General features: G+C 37.3%; 1 non-coding gene across 1 annotated transcript; it reads right to left on the bottom strand.

The window, feature by feature from the left end:
* Positions 1–790: 790 nt before the first annotated feature.
* Positions 791–861, bottom strand: TRNAG-CCC (transfer RNA glycine (anticodon CCC)). Its single transcript has one exon. It is a non-coding gene; the product is annotated as a tRNA-Gly (tRNA).
* Between the last annotated feature and the right edge of the window lie 8,562 nt (positions 862–9,423).

Raw genomic sequence — 9,423 nt, 5'->3', positions numbered from 1 at the left:
TGTGTGGGCGGCATTTCGCAGAATCTGGAATACGGGGTACCAGAAAAACGCCCCCGAAAAACTAGCGACGACAAATGCTTTCAATAGTCAGTCAGTCGACGGGCGATTGTTTTTCGCACCGATAACCATCGACGCCATCTGATTGCTCGGTTTTCTCATTATTATTCGCCCACACATTCCAAATTCGAATTTGAATTTGCAGTGGCCATTGGCAACTAATTGCCAGCGATAATGCCGCCAGATTCTCTCCGTTTTTTTTTGTTTTTTTGGCAAACTGCTGACAAATTATTTATGATACGATTTTTGGGTAGCCTAGCCCGCTTCTTTTTTGGCTAGACAAATTACCATTTTTAGTCTGGCACTGCGAGCGCGATAATGAATTATGTTTATAGTGTCTGGCGTTTAATTATTTTGGGCCACGATTGACTGCCTTTTTTGATGGCCCCCACAAGTGGTGACCTTTGAAAGGAGGGGATTAAGTTATTTGATTTAATTCATAAATATTAAATGATAATATTAATGATATGACTTGGAAAATATATGTTTATGATCTTAAAATTAGATTTAATCGGTAAATATGATTTAAAATAAAAAATAAAAATAATTATGGCTTAGAAAAAAATATATTTATGATACTTATATTTAATTTAATCGGTGAATGTGATTTAAATGATATAATAATATTAATAAATGTTTAAAAAAATATGTGTTAAAGAGGTGAACAGTTTGAGAGCCTTAAAAAGTAAAATGAGAACTTTGTGCTTATTTTTGTTAAAAATAAAAATAAACTTGCATCGACCGGGAATCGAACCCGGATCACTCGCATGGGAGGCGAGCATTCTACCACTGAACCATCGATGCTTCCTTGAAAGTAAGAGAAAAGTTAGTAAGCATAAATGCATTTTTTTTTAAATTTATAATTGAAAAAAATAAACTACCCAAAGAAATGTCAATAAATACAATGATAATGGCGGATGTCCGGTAAGTAAGCCAAACTCCATCGAGGACTTGGATGTGGGAGTTCGCCCGGAGAGGCGGATCCCATCTACAGTGGATGCCCAAGGCCTGAGTCAACTGGCGATTCCTTTTGTTCTATGCCGTCAACGCTAAACACTCACGTCAGCCAATAAATCCACTTCACTGCGCCAATCGGGGGATCTCACTCTCGGGGGTTCTGCTTTTCGCACAGCTTCCAAATGGGTTAAGAAGGAGGGCTTGGGGATCTAGAGGATCAGAGGGGGGGCTGGATATCCAAGGATGAGGAAAGCCGGTTTCCCTTTAGGTGTCAAAAGCAATAAAACGCCGGCCTGTAATCAACGCGATCCTAAATAGGTGTACAAATTACACCAAAGTCCTTAATTATAGCGAAACCGCCAGCGTCCAAGCATCATTCTTACACTGCGAAAAATATCAGTTATGTTTTTTAATTAGTTTTTTATTTACCAAAGCAAATGGTGTACTAAAGGCATAGTAAAATTTAATTTAAACTAATTAATTTAATATTATTTCTCTCCCATTTTCTGATGCTACAAGGATTTTCCTATAATAATAACCTTTTTTTTAATTGCTACAAATATTTAAATTCTTAAAATAATTTTTAAAAAATTGTAAAAATGAATTTTACTAGAATAATATAATTTCCTCTTTACTGTTTCTTCTTTAAAAATTCCATAATTTTATTATGATCGATATTTAACCATATTTTTCTGCGTGTAACTCCACTCTTAGGTTAGTCTCAACTCCCAGCCAAAGTTTAACCACAAAACGCCATCGTGATGGTTTTGGCCCTGTCGCTGGCTGTTTACTCTCGGATCTCAGTTCTCATTCCTCGACTCTCCTGGTTCCTGGCTTTCGATGGTTCTTGGGGTTCCTTGATGCCCCGTCTTTGGATTCAGTTTGCTCTCGTAGTAGGACCGGCACTATTAAGAATTTGGCACGGTGCTGCTGCTGCTGTGGCGTATAACTTACACCCAGATCGATCAGTGCAATTGGTGTAAATGTACTTGGCCACAACGCAAAACAGCAAAAAACCTGGAAAAAAAGGGGAAACCAAATCAGAGGGCTAGCACTTGGCGCTCGTAGTTGGCCCGGTTGGTCTCTTTTGGCCATGCCGCACGTTCGTGCTGCGAAAATTACATTTGATCGATTTGATCGGCGCTACAAGATCAAAGGAAATGAAAGACGGCGACGAGAACGCCGACGCGGATGCCGGTGCGGATATGTTGCGGATTTATTGCGGATGCGGAGGTGATCTGAAAGAAGGAGGACCCTGCACACCGGCGTTGATCGTTTATTTTTTGCAGTTTGTTATACCCTAGATGGCAAAGCATTTCAGCATTATCATATTTATTGCTAATAGAGGAGAGGGTTCTAATAAAAAGACAACTAGAATCCGTAACTGAAAAGATTACTCACAAATAAACAACATATTTTCTTAACAAGTAAACATATTACATGTCTGATAATTTTGTAATTCGAAAATTTTAGGTATACGTTAACTACATTTTTTATAGTTTCTCATTTTTCTAAAAACTTTCCCTTTATTGATAAATTGCAAAACTGCCTCTAAAGCTTGCCTAAAACCAATTGAGATTACATATGATGAAAAATAAATTAGCAATTGCGAATCTTAATTCCCAGACAAAATAAAATTGCACTTTATTACAAATCCAAATACCCAACTGCCACCAGTTGCATAATTTTTTTTCTCCACCATTTTCAAGTGCAACATCGATGGCCTTATCTGTGGGGCAGCATCTAGAATGGCCGGCCATTTGCGATGTAACTTATGGCCAACATCAGTGGCACAATTAAAATCATTTAGAGGCCAATTAAATTTCGTTAGCAGAATTACAATGCCGGGTCACATGAGAACCATTTCGCAATCGCAGACCAGATAAAAAGGGGAACGGAATGGGATGGGATGTCACTGACAATTAAAAGCACCGAAAATGGCCGTTGAATGCAACCAGAGACAATCACAAAGTCCAGGCCTTTCGTCCTTACTCCCATTTTCCATTTCCATTTCCCCCGGCTCCTTCCTTTTGGTTTTTCTAGCCCACGAGTGCGTGCATTTGGCCAAAAGTGCGTGTCGTTGGGCGATTTGGCTCAAATTGGCCCGGCCAGATTCAGATTGTGTGTGTGGCAGCTGGGGTCGCCATTAGAGGCGCTGAGCGATGAGCATGGGAATTTCAATTAGACGAAGTGCCCAGGGAGAAATCTTTCCCACAACTTGCCAATTATTTTGCTGTGATTTTCTGCTACGGCTGCTGCTTCTTTTTTTTTGCGGATTTTTAAAGTCACTTTAAGAAAAAATAAGACACAAAAGTTTGTGTGCTGGCTAGGACAGTAAAAAACAAGAATATGAAATAGCTGCATTTTCTATTATCTCAAGGATATATTTTGCACTTTAATTCTAATTAATTCTGATTATTTTCTAATTATTTTAACCTTAATCTAACTGTTATAAAATCGATTTACCCACAAAGTTATTATTTATTTTCAATCACTATAATTTAATGTAATTTATAATACTACTATTTCTTTTAAAGTATTTACGATTTTTCCAGTGCATGGATTGAGCTCGCGCTTGCCAAATAAAATAAATTCACAAAAATTACACATCGGCATCCGTGTGCCGCCTACGTGGTCAGTTATATATACCGCTTTTTTTGTATTTTTTTTTTTTTTATGCAACTATCTCTGGCTACCGACGATGGGTAGGTGGCATTAAATTTTCTTCAAATTTGCCACTCTTTCTCCCGCGAGTCGCAGTGCAACTTTCACAGCTTCTTCGGTAGAGATGGTCGACCATTATTGGGTAGCTGTGCACGGGGTATCTGCATTTTTTACGCCTCCAAATCGAATCATTTGCGCATAAGTTATGGTCACACAGTTGCCTATTTTCTCGCCCCTGGTCCCACTTCACTCCACCGCCGCATTTTGTGTGTCGTGCGTGCTGAATTTCCCTCGCTTACCGTTACCAAGTGGAAATGGCCACGGCTCGTTGGCATTTCGCCCGGCTACCTATCTTTTGGGCCTCGAATTAACTTCATGCCTAAGCCAAAGCCCAAGCCCAAGGGGCCCATCATGTCCCTAACTTCGAGTTGGGACCTCGATCCCTGGGTTAGCTCAGCAAATTTCACACTTCAGCTGCAGTAACTTGAAACGCAAAAAGCGACAGAGATTGAGATATTCGCGTTTGAGGCATAGTGAAACGAAAGATTTTCAGGCAGATCGATGGGCTTTCAAAGGGTTTATTACATAAACAGCTAGGGAAGTTTAGGAGGGGTTGTATGTATTTAAAACTTTTAAATCTACTCTTAAATTTTTAACATTTTTTTTGTTGTGCTTGTATAACAAATGTTTTAATCCTCACCATTAAAAATAAATTCCTAATAAATTAAAGAATATATTAAAAATAATTACAAAACATTTATAAATGCATAAAACCCACTTAAATTTTTTAAAGAATTTTTTGCCACATTCTTGTTTATTTATTAGCCCAAAAGAAAGCTTTCTTTAAATATGCTTATTAATTAAATCGCACTCTCCTCTGGCATTGCCATTTTATTCGGCATCATCGCCGCTGGCATTCGTCATTATCCTCATCATCATCATCCCTGTCAAAGAGCCATCAACATTAACCCAAATGAGTGGAGATTTCGGGTATTAACAATGCGCCGAGCTACACGCCCCAGATCCACTTGCAAATTAATAACCTTTCACCTGAGTTTTAATTTAAATTCTCCGCGACTTATCTGAGGCGATCCGCCATGGATCCGGGACCTCCCATCCGGGGACCTTCGTCACTATCCTCACTTCCCGGCTGACATTTCAAATTTCGCAAATGTCAAAAGCCGCTGCTCATTTGTCTTCAAATCCGCCACACAACTGCCCGCCGTGAGTCGCGCTTTTTAACACTTTTCACTTAGCCCTAAGTCCCAGTTGAGCTCCTCCTCGCGTGGATGGATGGGTGGCCCGGGGGCGGAAAGCCACCAAAAGAAGTGCCGACCTGGGTCTTGATGACCGGGTCGAAAGCCTCCTGACCCATCATCTGGCCACGCTTGGAAGCTCCTTTCGGGCCACAACTGAGCTGGACTCACTTTCCAGCCGTTGTTAAATAATTTCACAGTCTATCAATTAGCGTGGCGATCGCGTCAGCAGGATCATAAGGCACAGTGGTTTCAAATAATGAAATACAAATTGTAGTGTACCTTTCAAAAATTGTAGTTAAACAGAAAATAATTATTAACGTTTTTAATAACTACTCAAAATATCTAGGAAAAATTTGAATTTCAATAGATTTTCATTTATTACATAAGGCTCATTCCACGTGAAACGTGACAGGCCAATTTGGGTCAAATCTCAGAATCAATCGAAACTTTTTTTTTCGATAGAGGATTGAAATATAAGGATCGGTTTTTATTTTTATTTTTAACACTTACCGTTTATTTTTAAAAAATAATTTTCTAATTAAGCTCCGATTTTTCAGTTATGCATCACTTGATACTCGTTTGAGTTATTTCAATATTTGGTATGCAACTTTGTGGGATATGTTCATGTCTTTCAGAAAAAAAATTTTAAAAATTTTTAATTTTAAAATTAAGTATTTTTTAACAGAATTTAAATTTTAAAAAATTCTGTACGCCGGAATACACGCGGTTTCCGAATAAAAAAATTATCCTCATATTGCTTCATCAATTCTTCACGAAGTGGTAAAATAAAATTTTTGTATTTGCAAGACCTACTAGTAAAGACAACGATTTTAGTTTGGCAACTTTGCATCGAGCAACAACAGCGCAACGTGTAAGAAAGGGAAAGCACTATTGCTGCTCTCCCGTGTTCGTATTGCTGTTCTCTTCTTACACGTTGCGCTGTTGTTGCTCGATGCAAAGTTGCCAAACTAAAATCGTTGTCTTTACTAGTAGGTCTTGCAAATACAAAAATTTTATTTTACCACTTCGTGAAGAATTGATGAAGCAATATGAGGATAATTTTTTTATTCGGAAACCGCGTGTATTCCGGCGTACAGAATTTTTTAAAATTTAAATTCTGTTAAAAAATACTTAATTTTAAAATTAAAAATTTTTAAAATTTTTTTTCTGAAAGACATGAACATATCCCACAAAGTTGCATACCAAATATTGAAATAACTCAAACGAGTCTCAAGTGATGCATAACTGAAAAATCGGAGCTTAATTAGAAAATTATTTTTTAAAAATAAACGGTAAGTGTTAAAAAAAAAAAAAATAAAAACCGATCCTTATATTTCAATCCTCTATCGAAAAAAAAAGTTTCGATTGATTCTGAGATTTGACCCAAATTGGCCTATCACGTTTCACGTGGAATGAGCCATAAACAAATATTTTATATTTTTTATAAAATTAAATGTATGAACCTAAAATGAGCGCTACGATTTTTCTTTTTGATTGATTGACATTTGAGTTAAAATTCGAATAGTTTAATTTACATATTTCCATCCCAAGGCATAAACTGTCAACCACTGTGCATGGTAGTGGTCCATTTTTCATAATGTTGCAAGTTTCTTTTGGCCACGGGGTGAGCAACAGCTGTCCGATGGCAAGTTGCCCCGCCGACTTGGACTGGGCCAGTTAGTGGACTCGGAGTTGGAACCTGGATATATAGATACGCGATCCGGGGACGGGGATCTTGGCGAGCTCCTATGACCTTAGGGGCTGGCAAAGGTGGTCTTGCTGATTGTTTACGTCTGCGCTACTCATAAAATTTCAATTAATCTGCGTGTCACTGCACAGCCAAACCAACACTCTCCTGCTAAATGGCATCTGCACTCAGAAAAAAAGTGTGATAACACTTACAAAATATTTTTTAGGATTTATTTTATAATTTTTGTAAATTTTTTGCATTACAAGTATGAATGTAATATTTTAATAAATATTTTTTATAGTTCAGATCTTGAATTTAACCTTTTAATCGTGGCAATTTCTTTTTTCAGTGCCCACGTATTTAATTAAATACAAGACACATTTCTGGGGGCTGTGTTGGCCTGTATTAAAAATAAGCCTTCAGTTTCCTCTTGCTTAGCAGATTATAATCTTCGGATCTTCGGGTATATGTATGCCTGGCAGGCAGTCAGAAACTCGCGCACAAATTAATCTTCTTCAAATTAGCATCTTGATTAGCCAATGAAATGTGTAACCCAGCGATCGGGCGTTCGCTATAAAAATCAACAGAGAATCCAGCGATGATCATTGATCATTTTCGTGTTGTGTTGGTTTTTCTGTGACTCCCATTCCCATTCCAAATTTGTGAAGCTGAATCCGAATCCGTTCGCATGGCTCTGCTGTTGATGTGATTACAATAATTAATCTTGCCCGAGATTATTGTTTCTCCCAGCCAGCGAACCAGCAGCTAATCCAAAGTTACACGTGAAGAAAAATATAGCACATACAACTGAACAAAGTAATTAGAAAGAAGAATTCGTAAGAACTAAGAATATTATTAAATACTTGATATCTTGGTTACAAAAAAAAAGGGAAGATCATATCATGCATATCTTACCATGGTAAGACTCTAAAAAAAGTATAGAATTTTAACCAATTATTATTTGTTATCATTTAGTTTTATATACTTTTTACATTATTTTCGTAAATTATTTTTAAGATCACCTGTTGGTTTTTTAGAATTTCTTTCTGTGCAATCGAAGAGTTTGCGTTCGGATCCCTGCCATTTCCATTTTCATTTCCCCAAGGCGCCAGCTACGGGCCTGGCGTCAAATTAAGTGTTTGTGTCGCTCGCCATTAATCACGGCCTATCACAAATTTCGATATGAAAAAGTGTTTTGTATATCAAAGCAACAGCAACATGGGCAACATAACCAGGTACAACTTGCTCCATGTCGTGTTTGCTGTCTGCCGTTTGCCGTCCGCCGTTTGTGATCATATGGGTGTCGTCCGTTGTCCGATCATTTATTTACATTTTCCTGATCTGGCCTGGAAATGTCACCTGCTGTGCCAACACACCACACACATGTTGCATGCCCGGATCGAAACTGCTTCCTGGTCGAGAGAAAAAACCTTTGATGGATGACGGACAGCATCGCCATCGCCAGCATTGAATCGAATCGCATAAGATTTGAATCGATTTGAGTTTCTACGCTACCGAATCGCTGGGAAATATGGGAAAGTGGCATTAATCAGCTGACATCTGGGCTTTTTTATCTGACTGGCAGAATCGGTAAATTTATTAACTGCCTAATTGCAACTTAAATTGACACGCTTGTGGCCATAAACCTTGGCTGCTACAATCAACAGAAACTCGTTTTCATTTTCGTACATTTTATCTGTAGCAAATATCAAGCACAGCAAAAGCAATTGCAACTGCCACACAGAGCAACAATGTCAACAACAACGGGCAATTATGTGCAATAATACGAGAGTGCAAGTGCAGCAGGCAGCTACAGCAACCATTGACCACTTGAGGTTTTCAACACATTTAAACAGACTGTGTGACACCTGCAATCGAGGCGAAAATACAACGGGCCAACCTGCAGCTCGAGCCAAATTAAAATGCAATTTCGAAGTTCAACACCTTGGTCAATTTGCCGATGCGGTTTTGCTTTTCTGCCCCCTGCCCCCCTGGCTAATGACGGCTGTATGTCTCTTGGTAATCTGTCAATCCGCCAGGCAAATTAGGGAAACTTTATTGCCAGTTCTTAGTTTTATGGCAATAATTACACGGTTTAAAGGAGAGAATTTTAGCCCATTTAGCAGATTTCTCAGGGCAGTCATATAAGTTTTTGGTCAGTTATTTCTGTTAACATATTCGAAAAAATAAATATTTACATACATAGTCTTAGTTAATTCAACAATTAATTAATAATCATTAGGTGACCGACAGCCAACAATTTTGTTGTTTTTAAGAATACATTTTTATAATAATTTTTAAAAAATTCATTTTTTTATAATAATTTTTCATAAATTAATTATTGTTAATACTTAATTTAATTTTAATTTTATTAATTAATTTATTTTAATTAATATACTTTATTCCTCTTCCTTACATACATTTTACATAAGATTATATTCGCCACCTGGTGGAATTTTGTGGAGGCCAAGTTGTGTAGGTTATACAAACGACTCTCAGATGTCGCACCTTTATACTTACATAAGTATAATGTAAAATTAAAGTAAAATGTAAGCCACATATACATAAAACCAATAATGCCTCGACTATGTAATACCCTTTACTTTGTTTATTTTTCTTTATATCTATTATCAATATTTTAGTCAAAATACTGTTTTATATGCGCCGAAATTAATGGTTTGAATTTTTTCTCAATATGTGTATTTTTAAAAGGCAGTTTTGCTATAACTTGGCTAAAAAGGATTTCAAATCTAAAACTCACGATGTTTTGAACACCTAATAACCCAATATTTCTAA

Source organism: Drosophila takahashii, chromosome 2L (genome assembly GCF_030179915.1).
Source record: "Drosophila takahashii strain IR98-3 E-12201 chromosome 2L, DtakHiC1v2, whole genome shotgun sequence".
NCBI lineage: Eukaryota > Metazoa > Arthropoda > Insecta > Diptera > Drosophilidae > Drosophila > Drosophila takahashii.
Note: the sequence above shows the minus strand (reverse complement) of the source record. Positions and strands in the feature narration are given on the sequence as shown.